We start from the raw sequence: 22202 nt of genomic DNA, 5'->3' as shown, positions 1-22202 counted from the left end.
GAGGAGTTGATTTTCAGTTTGCTGACATGATAACAATTCCAAAGTTAGGTAGTGTCTTGATGGAGAGAGACAAGCCATATACTCTTGTTGAATGGCTGAGGTAGTTTCTCTCTAGACTTCAACAAGCAGTGCTTTTGCAGTTCAAAATCACTGTGTGGGTTGTAACAAAAGGTCATTAGGGCATATACTCTCAGTCTGCATCACTTCTTGTTAAATCTGTCTTGAAGGAAACACAGAAGAGACCTAGGCATGTATGGAGAATGCCAATTATTTTGCTCTTGTACAGATTACAGTGGAATTCTTGTTAGGACAAGCATTCTTGTTAGGACCAGCCTTCTCCAACGTAGTGCCTTCTAGATGTTGTAGACTACAACTCCCAGAATGACTGATCATTGTCCATGCTGGCTGGGTCTAATGGGAGTTGAAGTCCCAAACATCTAGAGGGCATGAGGTTGGGGAAGGCTGGTGTACATGCACATCTCCCATCATTACCTGATGCCCCAATGGTAAGAGAAAATAAATAATACATACATTTTTTGTTTTGTTGTTTATTTGGTCAGTCGCTTCCGACTCTTCGTGACTTCATGGACCAGCCCACGCCAGAGCTTCCTGTTGGCCGTCACCACCTCCAGCTCCCCCAAGGTCGAGTCTGTCACCTCCAGAATATCATCCATCCATCTTGCCCTTGGTCGACCCCTCTTCCTTTTGCCTTCCACTTTCCCTAGCATCAGCATCTTCTCCAGGGTAACCTGTCTTCTCATTATGTGGCCAAAGTACTTCAGTTTTGCCTTTAATATCATTCCCTCCATTGAGCAGTCTGGCTTGATTTCCTGGAGTATGGACTGGTTTGATCTTCTTGCAATCCAAGGCACTCTCAGAATTTTCCTGCAGCACCACAGTTCAAAAGCATCTATCCTCCTTCGCTCAGCCTTCCTTATGGTCCAGCTCTCGCAGCCATAGGTTACTACGGGGAATACAATTGCTTTAACTATGCGGACCTTTGTTGTCAGTGTGATGTCTCTGCTCTTAACTATTTTATCAAGATTTGTCATTGCTGTCCTCCCAAGAAGTCAACGTCTTCTAATTTCCTGGCTGCAGTCAGCGTCTGCAGTAATCTTTGCGCCTAGAAAGACAAAGTCTGTCACTGCCTCCACATTTTCTCTAGGGGTGTCAGAGAATTTCTCGCCGAAACTTCGGGGGCCGAGTGCCAACGTATTCGGCACCCCGAAGTGGTTTCGGGGAGAAATTTTCCCCCCCACCCCCTGCCCCCCCCGGGATGGGACTTACCTTTCCCGAATGTCGCTCCCAGTGGCGGGTCGCAGCGGCGGTTCGGCAGGGCTTTGACAGGGGCGGGGGCGGCAGAGGGTTTTTCGACCGGCTGCTGCCCCCGCCATTCCAAGAAAAGTAAAAAAAAAAAAATGCCCCCGTGATAGGCTATGTGATGATTAACGTAGCCTATCACGGCTAGATTTCCAAAGTCAGCCATGATAGGCTACGTAAATAGTCACGTAGCCTATCACGGGTGACTTTAAAAAAAAAAAAAGCACATACGGCTAATGGCGGCCCCCATAGGGAGCCGCCATTTGCGTTCCTTATTTGGTCGCTGTAGTCTACATAAAGATTACGTAGACTATGGCGAAAATAAGGGCAACGCTATTTGCATTGCCCTTATTTTCGCCGTAGTCTACGTAAACCTTTACGTAGACTACAGCGACCAAATAAGGAATGAGAATGGCAGCTCCCTATGGGGGCCGCCATTTGCGTATGTGCTTTTTTTTTTTTTAAGTCACCCATGATAGGCTACGTGACGATTAACGTAGCCTATCATGGCTGACTTTGCAGATCTAGCCGTGATAGGCTACGTAAATAGTTACGTAGCCTATTACGGGGCGTTTTTTTTTTTTTACTTTTCTGTGGAAGTTTGCGGCCGGGGAGACGGGGTGCTTCTCCCCGGCCTGAATTTCGTCCGGGGGCGAGGCGGGAAGCCTCCCCCCCATGCCTGAATTTCAGCCGGGCGAGGCGGGAAGACACCCCCCGCTCGCATGAACTTCGGGGGGAGAAGCGAAGCGCCTCCCCTCCACTGCGAAAAAAGCTGCGGGACAAGGTAAGTCCCTTTTGTACATCCCTAATTTTCTCCCTCTATTTTCCAGTTATTAATCAAGCTGGCTGCCATAATCTAGGGATGGCGGAGAATTTCTCCACGAATCTTTGGGAGGCCGAATGTCAACACATTCGGCCCCCCCAAATTGGTGGTGAAATTCTCCGCCGGCCCCCCGCCCCCCCTGGGATGGAACTTACCGTGGCCGAATGTACCTCTCGGCGGCGGGTCCCGGCGGCGGTTTGGCGGCGGTTCGTCGGGGGTGGGGGCGGCAGTCGGTCTCCTGACCGGCTGCCACCACCGCCATTGCCAAAAAAAAAAAGTAAAGTAAAAAAAAAACACAAACACCCGTGATAGGCTACGTAACGATTTACGTAGCCTATCGCGGCTAGTTTTCCAAAGTCAGCCGTGATAGGCTACGTAAATCGTCACGTAGCCTATCACGTGTGACTTTGAGAAAAAAAAAGTGCGTACGCAAATGGCGGCGGCCCATGGGCGCTGCCATTGGCGTTCCTTATTTTGGCACGTCTAGTCTACGTAAAGATTTACGTAGACTACGGCGAAAATAAGGGAACACTATTTGCGTTGCCCTTATTTTTGCCGTAGTCTACGTAAATCTTTACTTAGACTAGACGTGTCAAAGTAAGGAACGCAAATGGTGGTCCCCATGGGAGCTGCCATTTGCGTACGTGCTTTTTTTTTTTCAAAGTCACCAGTGATAGGCTACGTGACGATTTACATAGCCTATCACGGCTGACTTAGGAAATCTAGCCATGATAGGCTACGTAAATCATTACATAGCCTATCACCTGTGTGTGTGTGTGTGTGTTTTTAACTTTTTTTTTCGCGGCCGCGTAGACGGGGCACTCCTACCCGGCCTGAATTTCGCTGGCGAGGGATGGGGCGCCTCCCCCCCCTCGCCTGAACTTCGGGGGGAGAACTGAAGCGCCTCCCCCCCACCGCGAAGCAAGCTTCGAGAACAGGTAAGGGACTTTCGTCCATCCCTACCATAATCTTGGTTTTTTTGAGGTTGAACTGCAACCCAGCTTTTGCACTTCCTTCTTTCACCTTCGTCATGAGGTTCCTCAGCTCCTCCTCATTTTTAGCCATCAAAATAGTATCATCTGCATATCTGAGATTGAAAATAACATCTTTGTTTGGCGTACTATCCAGTAGGTGCTGCAGATCCTCATAGAACTGATCTACGTCTGCTTCTTCAGCATCTGTGGTTGGGGCGTATATTTGGATCACTGTGATGTGAAATGGCTTACCCTGAATTCGAATTGAGATCATTCTGTCATTTTTTGGATTGTATCCAAGCACTGCTTTAGCCACTTTATTGTTAATTATGAAGGCTACTCCATTTCTTCTGTGGTCCTCTTGTCCACAGTAGTAGATCTGGTGGTCATTTGATGTCAAGTGGCCCATTCCAGTCCATTTCAGTTCACTGACACCCAAAATGTCTATATTGAATCTTGACATCTCCCCAATAACCACATCCAATTTGCCCTGGCTCATAGATCTTACATTCCAGGTTCCTATGGTGTGTTGATCTTTAGAACATCGGATTGGTCATTCACCACCAGCACCATTGGCTGCTAGCCATCCTTTCGGCTTTGAGCTAGCTGCGTCATCACATCTGGGGCTAGTTGAACTTACCCTCTGTTCCTCCCCAGTAGCATTTTATATATGTGATGTATCTAGGGATGGCGGAGAATTTCTCCACGAATCTTCGGGAGGCCAAGCGCCGAGGCATTCGGCCCCCCAAAAGTGTTGGGGAAATTCTCCGCCGGCCCCCCAACCCCCCCGGGATGGGACTTACCGTGGCCGAATGTCCCTCTCGGCAGCAGGTCCCGGCGGCAGTTTGGCGGCGTTTCGTCTGGGGCCGGGGCGGCGGCCGGTCTCCCGACCGGCTGCCGCCGCCGCCATTGCAAAATAAAAAAGTAAAAACAAACAAACACACACCCGTGATAGGCTACGTGACGATTTACGTAGCCTATTACGGCTAGATTTCCAAAGTCAGCCATGATAGGCTACGTAAATCATCACATAGCCTATCACGGGTGACTTTGAAAGAAAAAAAAAAGTGCATACGCAAATGGCGGCGCCCATGGGCACCGCCATTTGCATTCCTTATTTTGGCACATCTAGTCTACGTAAAGATTTACGTAGACTACGGCGAAAATAAGGGCAACGCAAATAGCGTTGCCCTTATTTTCGCCATAGTCTACGTAAATCTTTACGTAGACTAGACGTGCCAAAATAAGGAATGCAAATGGCGGCGCCCATGGGCCGCCGCCATTTGCGTATGCGCTTTTCCCCCCCCAAAGTCACCCGTGATAGGCTATGTGATGATTAACGTAGCCTATCACGGCTGACTTTGGAAATCTAGCTGTGATAGGCTATGTTAATCGTTACGTAGCCTATCACGGGTTTTTTTTTTCCACTTTTTCTTTCGCGGCTGGGGAGATGGGGCACTTCTGCCCGGCCTGAATTTTGGCCGGGCGAGGTGGGGCGCCTCCCCCCCCGGACTGAATTTCAGCTGGGAGAGACGGGGCGCCTCCCCCCTCGCCTGAACTTCGGGGGGAGAAGCGAAGCGCCTCCCCCCCACCACGAAGCAAGCTGCGGGACAAGGTAAGTCCCTTTCGTACATCCCTAGATGTATCCATCTTGATGACAATGGTACAGGCTAAGACCATAGTCAGGTGAAGGCATGCTCACTTGTAGGAAAGAAAGTAAAGGCCTCCTTGTGAGCAAGGCACTCCTCACAAGTAGGACTTTACCAAAAGGCCTATAATAAATTGCAGCTGACCTCTGGGTGGGGCTCTGGCTACAGGGCTTATAGAAATGTAATTAATTAATTAATAAGCAAGCTTTCAGTTAGAGCTACTAGCTACTGGAAACAATGTCTTTATTTTCCGTTGTAGTGTTCTGGTTCTTTGACCTTCCCTGGTGTTTGAACCTCTATGCTACCAGTCTCTGGACTCCTGCCTGCTTTTTGGACTGTGTTTCTGCTTGACTACTCTCCTGTGTTTTGACTATGGCTGTGCCTCATATCTTTCTTTTAGAAACCACCTACTTGCCTGGTAATTCTGTGCTTTGACCATTGCCTGTATCTTGACCACTGCTGCCTCAGATGGATCCTGTACTAGACTGAAACCTTTGTTCATGACCAATTGCCTGCTTACTTGACTTGCCTATTGGATCTATCTTTGTATTTGCCTAGAATAGAGTCTAGGGATGGATGGATCACTCTGTGCCTGTTCTGCATGGTGCTTGCTGAAAACCCAGCATTTACCTGTCCCGGGCGAGTGGTGCAGGATAAGTTTCTGGGTGGTTTGCACGGGGCTTAGCAGTGGCATGCAGGTGTCTGCTCCCTCATCGAGCACTATTTCCCACTGAAATGGCTGCTCTGGAAGTATTCCATCTATGCAAATAGGGGCCTTAAAGGGGCAATGTTCACAACATTACAGGCATCTATGCCCTTTTAAGGCCCCCATTTTCATAGATGGGAATCTTACAGAAAATAAAAGACCAGCCATTTGAGTGGGAAATGGTGCTTGATGAGGGAGTGGAAGCCCATGTGCTTGCTTGCACAGCTCGGTGCAAGCTGGGCAAGTACTGGGGTTCACGGACTGGTGCTCGGGGGGACGAGCTGGTGATTTCTCGCTGGGTTTCATGCTATCCCTAATAGAATCTGACCCAGCCAGAGCAAGACAGCCTTCTGGTTTGCCATATAGAATTTCTAAATCTAATTTTGGAATTGGCATATGTACAGTTTGCCTCCATTTGGGGGCATGTCTATTTGTCCAAGTTATATGATGTAATATGTATGAGCTCATATGAACAAGGATTACATGTCTGGGTGGAGTCCTCTGAGTCACATGAGCACCCAGTTCTGGGGATGATCTAGATACCTGGTTTGCTCTATGGGAATCGCACATGGGACACTCATTCCAGGTGATGCCCTAGTGCTCCCAACACTAGGGATTGTATCAACCTAGATTTTGCTTAGATTCTAATTTTTCCACTGCTAAATTCATTCTGTCTTCTTTCTGCATTGGATTGCAACATTTTTTTAGTCTGCGTTTGCATTGGATTGCAATATTGATTACTCTGCACAGAAATCCCTATGCATTTTCATGTACATTTCTCTAGCATTTACTCAAACAAATGCATTTTTGGTCCACTTCTTCAAATATACACACTTCAAATATACACTCAGAGTTAGGGATGTCAGAAAATTCTGCCACCAATCTTGGGGAGGCTGAATGCCAGCACATTCGGCCCCCCGAAATTGGTGGTGAAACGGTCTGCCCCCCCGCCCCCCCGGGATGGGACTTACCTTGGGTGAATCTCCCTGGCAGTGGCAGCTCCGGCGGCGGCTCGGCGGCAGCTCCGGCGGTGGCTCCAGTGGTGGTTTGGCTGCCGCCACCGCCATTTCCAGTAAAAAAAACCCCCAAAACAAAAAACCATGATAGATTTAAATAAAGATTTACGTAGCCTATCATGGCTAGATTTTCAAAAAATACCATGATTGGCTACGTAAATGTTTACATAGCCTATCACGGCTGAATGAAAAAAAAACACAACCCGTGCGTACGCAAATGGCGGCGCCCATGGGCGCCGCCATTTGCGTTCCCTATTTTGGCATGTGTAGTCTATGTAAACATTTACGTAGACTACGGCGAAAATAAGGGGAACGCAAATAGCGTAGTGTCGTTACGTAGCCTATCACGGCTGACTGCAGGGACGCAATTAGCGGTGGCTACGGCCGCCGCCATTTGCGTTCCCGGCCGGCCGGAATTCGCGGCAGGAGGGATGGGGCGCCTCCCCCCCGGCCAGAATTTTGGGGGGGAGGGACGGAGTGCCTCCCTCCCCACCATGATGCAAATTTCATCAAAGGTAAGTGACTTTCGTACATCCCTACGAGTCTTCCAGAACTCTGAGCTAACTGGTGAAGCCCAGGTGGCTGCGATGTCCAGGAGTGCTTTTTAACAGCTTAGACCGGTATGCCCACAGCAGCCCTATCTGGAGAGGGCGGACCTTGCCTCAGTTATCTTCGCACTATCACGTCCAGGCTGGACTACTGTAATGTGCTATATGTGGGGCTGCCTTTGAAGATGGTTCAGAGACTCCAGCTTGTGCAGAACGCAGTCACCCGAGTATTGGTGGGGGTGAGGAATTTGATCACATAATGCCTATGCTGCGCCAGCTGCACTGGTTACCAGTGTGTTTCTGAGCCCAATTCAAAGTGCTGGTTTTGACCTTTAAAGCCTTGTACAGTTTGGGACCAAGTCACTTGAAGGACCTCCTTCACCCATATCAGTCTGCCCACACTTTAAGATCAGAAAGAGAGGCCCTTCTCATTTGCCCACCCATGAGAGCAGTCAGGTGGGTGACCACACGTGAGAGTCCTTCTCTGCAGTGGCCCCACACCTTTGGAACAAGCTGTTATCAGAGGTCTGCCATGCTCCATCATTGCATGCTTTTAAGAAGGCCTTGAAAACATATTATTTTACCTTGACCTTCTATTGATATGACTGCTACTGTTGCTGCTGCTGCTAACATTGCTGTTGCTGCTTTTAACATCATTGTTGGCTTTTATTGTTGTTTTTATATTTTTATCACTTTTAATATTTTAATTGTTTTTATGTATTTTATTGTTGTAAGCCACCTTGGAATGGCTTCTGCCCTGAAAGGCGGCCAATAAATATTTTAAATAAATAAATGAACAAAATTTTATGACAGATTCTTCCACTGAATGAAGCATCTTGGTGCACATTTTCCGAAATACGGACATTTTTTGTGTATGCATTTTGTGAGTGTACCTTTTCAGATGTGCCCATGTGTGGACACATTTTGTTTGTGAACTGCATCATGAACTTCAGAATATTTGGGATGTAGCCTTATTTGAGCAATTAACAGCACAATCTAGAGTTTTGAGGGGTGTGTGTATCTCTTTAAAAAACAAATTTGGGGAGACCTGATATCCTTTTATCCAGTAACTGAACACCACCTCATAGGCTCCTAGACCAGTCTCAGCATTCATGTCCTTCTTGAGGGAGCAGACAATACAGCAAATGGACAAGGATGAGGTTAAATAACTTCATTGCATATCGTGTCTGACTGTGCTCACAATCAAATATGATGGATTGTACTTGCTTTTCATTGTACTTCATTGATTTTGTGTGGTATTATGGTTGCTGAGATTTTTTTGGAATGTAATATTTTGGTTTTTAAAATACACAATTGTTGTCTACTTTCCTTTTTTCTTGTCTTTTTTGCAAGCTTCATCACAAACTTTGGGAAAATGTGGATTTTGACATGTTCAGTGCATTCAGGTTTGTGTTTAGGTTTGGGAAATGCAAATTTGGGAAGTTTGCACTGAACTGCACACTAAGCTACTCAACGCTATGGGTGGCAAGCCGAGGACTCATGGGGAAGAGGGAACTTCTGGGCTCTATGAAATCACATGGAGATCCCCTCCATGCAGCCATCAGAGGGACTGCATCATGTCCAGACGTTTTATGACTTGTGAAATCTTGTTGATTATTGACATGGTATTGTTTCAAATACCTCTCTGCAATAAAAATCTTTGAAAAGCTGGGCGAGTTGTTACTATGAAGTTTATCCATTTTAAACTGCTTTGCCTTGAAGTACTGAGAGATCGATACACATCTACAGGTAAGTTGACATGAGAAATAAACGGACCATTCCTGGGGTGGGGTTGGGGTGAGGAATCAATACTTCTAACAGATTGTTGCTTCTCCCATCTTGAAAAATCACCCATATTGTTACAGCTAAGACGTATGTGATGGAAAAGCAAAGAGAGATGAGAGACAGCTGGAACAAAATTGCATCTGAATTTTATCCCAGATCTTCAATAAAGATACCATAAAGCACTTCTCATGAATTTGCTGAGGTTTTTTCATCCGGATAAAATCTAACCCTCCCACCCCCCGTGCCCTGTTCTTGAAGCTATATCTTTGTTCTGGTTGTTATCCCAGGGTGAAGACAGACATACATCATAAGTGCAGTGAAGGTGGTTAAAAAATAAATTTGCTACATTTTAAGGCATTTGTTTTCAGGGCAGAGTAAGTGTGTCCACTCATTTGAAGTGTAGTGAAAGTGGCCTGAATACAGATGTCCAACTTCCCAAGTGGTAAACTTACCGTTTCTTAAAGGTGTACTAAAGTGCAGCAATACAGGCAAGGTTGACTGGTTTTGAAACAGGGCAGGGACAGCTCCAGGGCTTGGGGGGCCTTGGGCAAGCTGTCCTTGGTGGTCCCTCACTCCTTGTCTGTTGTTTCTCCCAGTGTGCTCTCCGCCCCGAGATTTCCAGTTGACAGGCAGGCTGACCACATGCCTGCAGTGGAGCATTGACCAGAGAACCAGCCCCACAAGCATGGGGTTGGTACCATTGCCATCTTAATTACACCAGTGCTGGCCTATGCTTGCATTCTGTTGTTGTTGCTCTGCCCTATTTAATCCTCCCCACACCCACACCCACCATTCCTCCATGCATTACTGCAGTATTCTGACAGTATTTCCTGGTTCTTCGTTTAGGGAAGCAGACAACCTTTTTGAACAGTCTTATACATTTATTCAATATGCAACCATCTTTTGGTTTAACATGCAGTATTAAAGGCTTTCATATTAACTCAGGCTACAAAATGCCAGGCAATTACAGCTGTTAAGGGCCATGCCCTTAACAGCTGTAATTGCCTGGCATTTTGTAGCATGAGTGAATGTGGAAAGCACTTGATTTAACAGACATGGTATTTAAGCAATATGCATGTGGTATGGTATCCCATGCTGCGGTTAGTTCCAGCTTTACCGCTACCTTAGAACTGGAAGGCTGTCACTGGACCTATGTCCCAGATTTGTCTGTTATTTGGAACAGGCACATAGACTAGATGCAACTGAAGCCACCATGCAACTGAAGCCACCAGTCCATGTTACAAGTACCCACCTGAAACCAGCACCACCCACATAGAACAATACAGTAAGTAGGGACATTGAAGGTAATCCAGTCCAATGTGATGCCACAGTTAAAGCACTTTAAGACATCTTTCCTTTCAACCAGTTGAGGTTGCAATACTGTACCCACCTAGCCAGGAGTAAGTCACATTAAACTCAATGGGTCTTACTTCTGAATAGACACATATAGGATTGCACTGGAAGGGTGCAATCCTATGGCCTCTAGACAGCATCTAGGTGGCCATAGAATTTTTCAGTTGATGGGAACTGACCTCAGAGCCAGCAATCTGAGTCAGTTTCCAAAAAGCACCCCCTTGCCCCCACCATAAGAGGTGTGGATTGTCCCCAGGTCTGCGCTAGTAAGAGCAGTGCAGAGCGGGGGTAAAGGGCATGTTCTTGGGGGCGGGGAAGGGATGGGATGGCAGAGGCATCATTACAATGCTTCCTATGTGCTGTCTGTCCTCCCGCACACCATTCTGACCCACCCCAGCTAGGCAGCTGAAATCGGCCACCTAGCTGCTAATTCAGGGGGGCTGGAGTCTGGAGGAGAAGACCCTCTCTGCACTCTGCCTTCCCTGCACTGGATAGTCAGTCACCCCCAAGTTCAGAGGTGGCCGACTATCCCCATTGGATTGTGCCCAAAGTGAGAGAATGGCCAGGACAAGGACCAATGTGCTACTGCTGGTACAACACCACACATGAAGGTAGCATGGTGTTAGGAATGGCACTGACACCCAATTCAGTCTGGGAATCTGGTGGAACAGCCCCTGCCCACTTGCTGAGCCCCTGCCCCTGCTTACCCTCTGCCCACATTCGGCAAATAGCATATACTCACCCCAGCGGCCTCATCAAGCTTTGTGGTTGCCGTTTTTTTGAGAAATAAAATGCTGCTTGCAAAAATGTGCATATTTGCACACTTGTGAAAATGTGCATTTTGTGAATGCACATATTTGCGTATGTGCGAAATGCACATTTGCAAAAAATGTGCATTTTCTCACATGCAAATATGTGCATTCGCAGAAATGCACATTTTCGCGCATACAAAAACATGAACATTTTTTGCGATCCCCATTTTATTTTTTAAAAATGGTGCCCACAGGGGAGCTCGACAAGGCTGAGTGAGTGGGGGCTACTTGCCGAGCATTGGAGGGGCTCAAGCAGGGTCCAGGGACCAGTAAGCATGGGCAGGGGCTGGGCAGGCATCCAGAGAACCCAGAAAGGGGTGAGTTCCCACATCCCTACACGGTGTTGTGCACCAATGTGCTGTGCTTTAGGGATGTCAGAGAATTCCACCATGGATCTCGGTGAGGCTGAATGCCAGTGCATTCGGCCCCCCGAAATCTGTGGTGGAACGGCCTGCCCCCCTGCCCCCCCGTGGATCCCCCCCGGGACGAGACTTACCTGGGGTGGATCTTCCGCTGCCATTTGTCTTGTAAAAAAACAACAACGACGTGATAGGCTATGTAAAGATTTACGTAGCCTATCATAGCTGAGTTAAAAAAAAAAACGACAATGTGAAACAGACAATGGTCTGTTTCCCGCCTCCCAGCTGAGCAGAGCAGAGCAGAGCAAGCTGCTCCAGCTGGTCCAGGGACTACAGAAGCAGGCAAGCTCCCAGAGAGCGAGCGAACAGAGCGAGCGAACAGGGGGAGCAAACAGGAGTTGGCCAGGGGAGTTGCAGTGGTTGAAGAGACAAAGGAGACAAAGGAGACAGAGGCTAAGAGGTAAGTGGGTTGCAGGAAGCCCAGGGCGCTGCCCTTTATCCTTCTGACTGGCTGTGAGCTCACCAGGAGCTTCTGAGAGCTCCAACTGAATTGGAAGGGTGTGGCCTGAGTACTCCCAGCAGCTGACTGGGCGGGAAGCTTCAGTCTGTTTCCCGCCTCCCAGCTGAGCAGAGCAGAGCAGAGCAAGCTGCTCCAGCTGGTCCAGGGACTACAGAAGCAGGCAAGCTCCCAGAGAGCGAGCGAACAGAGCGAGCGAACAGGGGGAGCAAACAGGAGTTGGCCAGGGGAGTTGCAGTGGTTGAAGAGACAAAGGAGACAAAGGAGACAGAGGCTAAGAGGTAAGTGGGTTGCAGGAAGCCCAGGGCGCTGCCCTTTATCCTTCTGACTGGCTGTGAGCTCACCAGGAGCTTCTGAGAGCTCCAACTGAATTGGAGGGGTGTGGCCTGAGTACTCCCAGCAGCTGACTGGGCGGGAAGCTTCAGTCTGTTTCCCGCCTCCCAGCTGAGCAGAGCAGAGCAGAGCAAGCTGCTCCAGCTGGTCCAGGGACTACAGAAGCAGGCAAGCTCCCAGAGAGCGAGCGAACAGAGCGAGCGAACAGGGGGAGCAAACAGGAGTTGGCCAGGGGAGTTGCAGTGGTTGAAGAGACAAAGGAGACAAAGGAGACAGAGGCTAAGAGGTAAGTGGGTTGCAGGAAGCCCAGGGCGCTGCCCTTTATCCTTCTGACTGGCTGTGAGCTCACCAGGAGCTTCTGAGAGCTCCAACTGAATTGGAGGGGTGTGGCCTGAGTACTCCCAGCAGCTGACTGGGCGGGAAGCTTCAGTCTGTTTCCCGCCTCCCAGCTGAGCAGAGCAGAGCAGAGCAAGCTGCTCCAGCTGGTCCAGGGACTACAGAAGCAGGCAAGCTCCCAGAGAGCGAGCGAACAGAGCGAGCGAACAGGGGGAGCAAACAGGAGTTGGCCAGGGGAGTTCGGCAGGGGAGGTCAAGGGGGAGGCCCCTAACATTTTTTTTTAACTAACTTTTTCCCATTTATTTGTCTTGTAACACACACTTCCACACCAGTGGGACTCTGCTTTTAACCTCTACTGAGTAGAGGAGCAGGCACAGGCTAGTCTAGAACAATCACAAAGCTAGACACAAAAAGGGAAACGGGGCTATGGAAGGACAAGACTCTCCAGTGGTGGTGACCTGCAAGGTGTGTGCCATGTTTGTTTTCTTGCCTGAGAACAACATGGCCTACACCTGCAACAAGTGCAAGTTGATCACGCTGCTGGAGGAAAAAGTAAGTGGACTGGAGCGGCGACTGTCAACCCTCCGGGGAATAAGAGAACACGAAGAGTTCTTGGACAGAATGGGGGAACTACAGCAGCTAAGGGCAGACCAGAAGCTTGAAGAGCAACAGCAAGATGAGGCAGAAGTGGGAAATGCTGAGGAGAAGAAAAATGGAGTAGAGGATACTCCTTGGAAAACGGTGACAGTTAGGAGAAGAAGAACTAGATGCCACTCTGCACCAGTGGAAGCGGTGGAGCTGTGGAACCGATTCCAGGTACTTGCAGATGAGACTGGAGGACAGCCTGCAGAGGAAGAATCACAGGGGAACCTGCATGAGAGTGAGCAAGAGGCTAAAGGTCAGTCAAACAGAGGCGATGAAACCCAGGCCTACAAGAAGAAGAAGAGAAGAGTGGTAGTAGTGGGAGACTCCTTGCTGCGTGGGATCGAGACCCAAGTATGTCGCGAAGACCCGTGGACTCGCCAGGTATGTTGTCTCCCGGGAGGACAGATTAGAGACGTGACTGAAAGGTTGCCTGCACTCATAAAGCCTACTGACAGGTATCCCTTTCTTCTCATCCATGTGGGAACAAATGATACCGCCAAGCGGAGCTACGAAGAGATCACGTCAGACTTTGAAGCTTTGGGAAGGAAACTCAAGAACTTTGCGGCCCAGATAGTTTTCTCATCCATCCTTCCAGTAGTTAGAAGAGGGATAGAAAGGGAACGAAAAATACTCCGGGTGAATGACTGGCTACGAAGGTGGTGCCGACGAGAAAGATTTGGATTCTGGGACCACGGGCTATACTTCCTGGAAGATGGGCTGTTGGCTAGGGATGGGTTGCACCTCACAAAGGCTGGGAAGAATGTGTTTGGCCACAGCATGAAGAACTTCATCAGGAGGGCTTTAAACTGAATCCTACGGGGAAGGGAGATGTAATGTTGGGGGTAACAATGGACGTAGGCGCATGCACTGCAATGGAGAGAACAGCGCTGATAGCGCCCAATAATAGTCTTCAGACACATGTAGGAAGAAAGCCAGACTATGAAGCACATGGTCTTCGATGTCTATATACTAATGCCCAGAGTATGGGAAACAAACAGAACGAACTTGAACTCTTAATACAGGAGGGAAATTATGACTTGATAGGTATAACTGAGACTTGGTGGGATGACTCTCATGACTGGAATACAGCAGTTGAAGGATATAACTTGTTCAAAAAGAACAGGAGGAACAGAAAGGGAGGCGGGGTTGCACTGTATGTGAAAAATACATATCTCTGCACAGAAATACAGGAGGAGGAGCTTGGTAGCCCCATCGAGAGCATCTGGGTTGAAATAAATGGAGCAAAGAATAAAAGGAACCTGGTGGTCGGAGTCTACTACCGGCCACCCAATCAAGGAGAAGACAAGGATGAAACTTTTGAAAAGCAAATAGCCAATGTTTTAAGGAAGCATGATGTAGTAGTAATGGGGGACTTCAATTTCCCCGATATTTGTTGGGAGACAAATTCTGCAAAACATGGCCCCTCCAGGAAATTCCTGACTTGTGTGGCGGATAACTTCCTCCTACAGAAAGTAGAGGAAGGAACTAGAGGATCGGCTATCCTTGACTTGATCCTAACCAACAGAGATGACTTAGTGGATAAAGTAGCAGTTACAGGAACTCTGGGGGAAAGCGACCATGTTGTACTTGAGTTCTTGGTTCTAAGGGAAGCAAAAGCCGAGTGTACTCAAACGCGTACCCTGGATTTTAGGAAAGCTGATTTTAATAAACTCAGAACAATGATCAGTAAGGTCCCATGGCAAACAATGCTAGCGAGAAAAGGAGTCCAAGATGGGTGGGAACTTTTAAAAAAGGAAATTCTCAAGGCACAATCACAAACAATTCCAACAAGAAGAAAAGGTGGAAGACAACAGAAGAAGCCAATGTGGCTTCACAAAAAGCTTAGGGATGACCTGAAAACAAAAAAGGACACATATAGGAAGTGGAAAGAAGGCCAAGTAACAAAGGAAGAGTACAGGCAGGTAGCACAGAATTGCAGGGATGGCGTCAGGAAGGCTAAAGCGGAGAACGAGGTGAGGTTAGCGAGGGATGCTAAAAACAACAAAAAGGCTTTCTTCAGCTACGTGCATAGTAAAAGGCAGAGGAAAGAAATGGTTGTTCAGCTATTAAATAAGGATGGCAAAATGATAACAGAGGACAAAGAAAAGGCAGAGGTGCTCAATTCCTACTTTGGCTCAGTCTTCTCCCAAAAGAGGGTCTATGACCCCCCTGGCAAAGGCGAAGTACAGGCTGAAGGGGCAGGATTGCAGCTTGAGATCGACAGGCATATGGTCAAGGAACACCTCATTACTTTGAATGAGTTCAAATCTCCAGGGCCAGATGAACTGCATCCTAGAGTCATAAAGGAACTGGCAGAAGAGCTCTCAGAACCGCTGTCTATTCTCTTTGAGAAATCATGGAGGACCGGGGAAGTGCCAGATGACTGGAGGAGGGCTAACGTTGTCCCTATCTTCAAAAAGGGTAAAAAGGAGGAACCTGGGAACTACAGACCAGTCAGTCTGACATCAATCCCTGGGAAAATTCTGGAGCAGATCATAAAGCAATCCATCTGGAAGCACCTTGACAACAATGCCGTGATTACTCGAAGCCAACATGGATTTGTCAAAAACAAGTCCTGCCAGACAAATCTGATCTCATTTTTTGATCAAGTCACCTCCCTTGTAGACCGTGGGAATGCTGTAGACATCATATACCTCGACTTCAGCAAAGCTTTCGACAAAGTGCCCCATGATATCCTGATGAGCAAACTTGCTCGAAGTGGGCTAGATGAAACAACGATCATGTGGATCCACAGTTGGCTACAGAATCGGACTCAAAGAGTGCTTATCAATGGGACCTTCTCAAGCTGGGGAGAGGTAACGAGTGGGGTACCGCAGGGCTCAGTCCTGGGCCCAGTGCTCTTCAACATTTTTATTAATGACTTGGAGGAGGAGGTTCAGGGAATGCTGATCAAATTTGCAGATGACACAAAATTGGGAGGGATAGCTAATACTTTGGAAGACAGAAACAAAATTCAAAGTGATCTGGATAGACTGGAGTGCTGGGCAGAAAACAACAGAATGGCATTTAATAGGGACAAATGCCAAGTTCTGCACCTAGGAAAAAGAAACCAAATGCACAGTTACAAGATGGGGGATACGTGGCTCAACCACACTACGAGCGAGAAGGATCTTGGAATTGTCGTCGATCACAAGCTGAATATGAGCCAACAATGTGATGTGGCTGCAAAAAAGGCAAATGCTATTTTGGGCTGCATTCATAGAAGCATCGCTTCCAAATCCCGGGAAGTACTAGTTCCCCTCTACTCAGCACTGGTTAGGCCTCATCTGGAGTACTGTGTCCAGTTCTGGGCACCACACTTTAAGAAGGATGCAGACAAGCTGGAGAGGGTTCAAAGGAGGGCAACAAAGATGATCAGGGGACTGGAAACAAAGCCCTATGAAGAGAGACTGAAAGAACTGGGCATGTTTAGCCTTGAGAAGAGAAGACTGAGGGGAGATATGATAGCACTCTTCAAGTACTTGAAAGGTTGTCACAGAGAAGAAGGCCAGGATCTCTTCTTGATCATCCCAGAGTGCAGGACACGGAATAATGGGCTCAAGTTACAGGAAGCCAGATTCCGGCTGAACATCAGGAAAAACTTCCTGAGTGTCAGAGCAATACGGCAATGGAACCAATTACCTGGGGAGGTGGTGGGCTCTCCCACACTGGAGGCCTTTAAGACGAGGCTGGACAGCCATTTGTCGGGGATGCTCTGACTTGGATTCCTGCATTGAGCAGGGGGTTGGACTCGATGGCCTTGTAGGCCCCTTCCAACCCTACTATTCTATGATTCTATGATAGGCTACATAAATCTTTATCATGGCTGGGTTAAAAACAACAACCACCACCACCCGCGTATGCAAATGGCGGTGGCTACGGCCGCCGTCATTTGCGTTCCTTATTTTTGGCCATCTGAATCTACGTAAATATTTACGTAGACTATGACGCCGAAAATGAAGGGGAACGCAAATAGCGTAGCGGGCTCTATTTGCGTCCCTTTTTGATTTGCCGTTTTAGCCTACGTAAAGATTTACGTAGGCTAAAACGGTGAATCAAAAAGGGACATCTGGCCGCTGGCTAGCAGGGACGCAAATGGCGGCGGCCATAGCATCCCTGCAGTCAGCCATGATAAGCTACGTATATGTTTACGTAGCCTATCATGACTGACTAAAAATAAAAAACAATGCCGCTGAACCACCGCCGGAGCCGTTGCCGGTGCCGCCGCCGCCAGGAAGATCTGCCCCAGGTAAGTCTCGTCCCGGGGGGGCGGGGGGGCAGACCGTTCCACCACTGATTTCGGGGGGCCAAATGCGCTGGCATTTGGCCTCCCTGAGATCCGTGGTGGAATTCTCTGACATCCCTAGAAATCCCCAAAGCCATTTCAAAAGTATCTTTAGGCAAAAGTTTGGGGCAAGTCTTGGGAAAAAAGAAAGAATGTATCTATTCCTTTTTTAACTTGGTCTGACTCAAGGTAGGGATGTGTGAACTCATCCTTGTCCAGGTTCTCCAGTTGCCTGCCCAGCCCCTGATCCTGCCTGTCCATCCTCGGACCACACTCTAGCTCTTCCCATGCTTGGTGAGCAGCCTGCACTCACCCGACTGGCCTCGCCAAGCTCCGCTGTCACCATTTTTTTTTTTTTAAATGGCGATCACAAAAATATGCATGTCTTTGTATGAGTGAAAATGTGTTTTTTTGTGAAGGTACATATTTGTGTGTGTGCAAAAAGGCACATTTTTGGAAAAATGCACATTTTTGTGCATACGTGAATACGCACATTCACAAAGATGCGTATTTTCGTGCATGTGCAAATGTGCACATTTTTGCGATCACCATTTCATTTCTCAAAAAATGGTGATCATGGTGCTCAATGAGGCCACCTGGGTGAGTGCAGGCCATTTGCTGAGCAGGGGCAAGGGGCCAGCAGGGGCAGGGGCTCAGTGAGTGGGGCTAAGGGATGTGGGCAGGGGCGGTTCCTCCAGATTCCCAGACTGAATTGGGCACCCACGCAATCCCTAACTCAAGGTGGTTGTGTAAACCTGGGTATTGATTGATGTTAGGTGTTGATAACTTGGCTTCCATCACTATGTTTTTCATAAACATTGTCCCTGAGAGATAATCCCAAATAGCATCCTTGGTGCAGATGTGCCTGTAAAGTGCCAATGGTCTCCTGCTGATTCTTTACTTTCTCCACCACCATGGCAGGTTGCCAGAGCAGGCAGCTGCTTGTCTGCTTTCGGCTGTATGGAGAGAGCTAGTGGGTGGTACTAAGGGGTGTTTCTGATTGGTCTGATCTTAAGTTTATTTCATCCCGAACTTTCAGAAAAAAGTTCACATGACATCTGAATGCATTTTTGCGCACATTCCTCTTAATATTTTTTGTACACAGTTTTGCTTAAAAGATATATTGTTTGCAAGCAGTTTTCCTATTCTAATGTATTTCTAATGTTGTTTATACTCACATACATGTTTCTGTGCACACTTTCCCTTAAGACACAGATTTATTTATTTTTTTCCTACATAATTTTGGAATGGAGAACTCCATTGCAAAATTCAAAGAAGTGTGAATTTCAGAGGATAACTGAGTTTCAGGTTGTGTACTGTCTTGAAAGTGCAAAATGACGTAGGTTCACATTAAAATGCAAACTCAACAAATTTCTCCCCTATATCTCATTGTACTACAGCTGTCAGGTGACACAAGCAGCCAGTTGGGTTCCACCTTGTTTTATAAAGCTGCTGGATCTGGCTTGGATCCTCAATCTTCTGAGCAACTTATCACTCTGGTACAGACTGAGCCCTCTTCATCCATCCATTCTTTCCACTCTCTTTTTTCTGGATCACCTCCAGATCTCCAGCCACATCAGGGATTATGTAGCATTGCTATTTATCTATTGTTTGCTTCTTTGTTATTTATAGCCCCTCTCCTCACAATGCACAAACTAGCTTACAAAACACAAAATAAAATGTGTCCATAAAAAAGCCAGAATAAAATCCCCAAAATGTTAACAAGTAAGATAACAATTATACATCAACATCAGCAGCAGCAACCACAGAACAGACCTTGAAAGACATGTTCATACAGATATTTATTATTCTTTATACTTTGTCAATGGCACAAGGAACCTGTACTAGTGAGCCCATACTGGAAAGTAAATTCCATAAGCCTGGTGAATGCCTCATTTTACTCTGTCACTATCCTCCTCCCAGAGAAGAAATTCAGAGCAGGTCCTCCCCATCTGAGCTCTGAAATCTTTTCATAGAAAGAAAGGCGGGGGGGGGGGGACCCAGTGCTCTGATCAACACTGGGCAGCTCTCATTTAAATTTCCCATGGTTCCTAGGAGCAACACTACATTGGGAGCATTGTGGGCAATTAAAATGGCAGCCACTCTGCACTGATCAGAGTGTTGCTGATGGCCACAGCCAGGTAAGCCAGTGCTCCCTACCAACATAGGAGATAACCCATCAGAGTGTATTTTGCTGAGGGCCCTCTTAGCCAGTCTTGGTAGCAAGGTTTAGTTCCATCTAAAAAAATTGCTAGAGAAGCTAGGAAGAGCTTTGGCTCTTGGGTGGCATAGAAATGCAATAAATGAAATGCAATGAAAAACAATCAGAAGTACTAATGGAAACCCATCACTTCAAATGTTTTAAGTGTTCCAATAATGGTGGAGGATGGATGGTACATTGGCCATGAAAATGTGGCTTCCTTCTGAGTAGACATGTACAGGATTATACTAGCGATGTACAGACTGTGTAAAATCCACTCTGTCTGTGTTTGCAGATTGCCAGGTGCCTTTTGTTCCATGTCCGCCTACAGATGGATGCAGGTTATTTTTTTTTTTCATCATGCAGAAAAATCAGCAAATATTTACATAACTATTTATGTAAGTATTTACATAATTTACCTAGGTATGTAACATTTAGCATATTTTCTTAGGAATATATATTTCTAAATTTCGGGAAAGTAAAGAAAACCCCCAAACATCCTAACATCCATGGACTTTATGTGGCCTGAGGGGGTCTCTCTGCTGCAGATTCCGTAGGTTGGATTCTTTGAAATCCGAGTTCATTTTAGTCCTTCTTGGATTTCTCTAGCATCCCTATGAAAAGGGGTTGCACAGGTCTCTCATGCAGATCGTTCATTCATTCATTCATTCACATAAAATTTTATACCTTTTAAATGAGATAGAAATTTTTGCATAAAACACAAACAGGAACTGAACAGATCATGAGCTGTGGTCTGGATTGCCCCCACACCATCATGCAAATATTAGGATGTGATCAGATGAAAAACTGCTTATGTGAATGCACCTTTCTTCTTTGGGTCAAATGAAATAACACATTACATTACATTTTTTCCCCTTTATTTTAAAGTAACTGTATGTGGCCCCAATTCAGATTGGGACCGGTGCACACTAGGAAGGGCAGGTAATCCAAGTACTACCCACTGTCATCCAATGGCAGTTGGACCATTGGATGACAATGGAGTTAAAGGAGTACTGAAGGAGGATAAGGAGATTGCAGAGAAGCTGAATGAGTTCTTTTCACCCGTTTTCACTGCAGAAGATATAGGGCAGATACATGTGCCTGAACAGATGCTTTCAGGAAGGGAGTCTGAGGAACTGAGGCAAATAGTGGTGACAAAATATGAAGTTCTCAACCTTACTGATAAAAGGAAAGCAAATAAATCACCAGGCCCAGATGGTATCTGTCTTGGAGTTCTCAAAGAACTCAAATATGAAATAGCTAATCTTCTAACCAAAATATGCAATGTCACTAAGATTAGCCTCTATACCAGAGGACTGGAAGATGGTCATTGTAACACCAATTTTCAAAAAGGGATCCAGGGGGGATCTGGGAAATTACAGGCCCAGTAGCTTAATGTTTGTTCCAGGTATTTTTTTATTTATTATTTATTTATTAAATTTATTAATCGCCCATCTGACTGGTCACCCAGCCACTCTGGGCGATGTACAACCCACCATAAAACAATTTAAAACAATAAAATTTTACCATATTTTTTTTTTTTAAATACCCTAACCCACCCCAAATGCCTGCCTGAACAACCACATTTTTAATGCACGACGGAAGCTCATTAAAGCTCATTAAATTCAACCAGGTAAATTGGTTGAAGGCATTATTAAAGATAAAAATTAGTAAGCATATAGAAAGACAAGCCCTGCTGAAAAAGAATCAACAGGGCTTCCACAAAGGTAAGTCTTATCTCACTAAATTTTAGAGTGTTGATAAACATGTAGGCAGGGGTGATCCAGTAGACATTGTTTACTTGGACTTCCAAAAGGCTTTTCACAAAGTCCCTCACCAAAGACTCCTGAGCAAACTTAGCAGTCATGGAATACAAGGACAGGTCCTCTTATGGATCAGTAACAGGCTAAAGAACAGAAAGCAGAGAGTAGGAATAAATGGTAAATTCTCCCAATGGAGGGAAGTAAATAGTGGGGTCCCACAGGGATCTGTATTAGGACCAATGCTTTTCAACCTGTTCATGAATGATCTGGAATTAGGAGTGAGCAGCGAAGTGGCTAAGTTTGCTGATGACACCAAATTATTTAGGGTGGTTAAAACAAAAAGGGATTGTGAAGAACTTCAAAAGCACCTCTCCAAACTGGGAGAATTGACATCTAAATGGAAAATGTGGTTCAATGTAGGCAAGTGTAAAATGATGCACGTTGGGCCAAAAAAGTCCTAGGGATGCATGAAAGTCACTTACCTTTTCGCGGATTGATTCGTGGGTGGGAGGCACTCTGTCCCTCCCCCTGGAATCCTTGATGGGGGGGAGGCGATCCAGTACTCCCCCTGGAATCCTGCCCGGCAGGCTCCGCTCTGCAGCGGCTCCGTGGAGCAGCTGGCCAGGGCTGTCCGCAGCTGGAGTTCCGGCCGCATCCAGCCAGGCTGCCGTAATAGGCTACATAAGTATTTACGTAGCCTATAATGTCAGGCAGAAAAAAAAGCAAAACAAAAACAGCATACGCAAATGGCAGCGGCTACAGTGGCTGCCATTTGCG

The sequence above is a fragment of the Heloderma suspectum genome, chromosome 4, assembly GCF_057233095.1.
Source record: "Heloderma suspectum isolate Gila_16-S chromosome 4, 16-S_ref, whole genome shotgun sequence".
NCBI lineage: Eukaryota > Metazoa > Chordata > Lepidosauria > Squamata > Helodermatidae > Heloderma > Heloderma suspectum.
The sequence above is the reverse complement of the archived record's forward strand: the minus strand, read 5'-3'. Positions refer to the sequence as shown.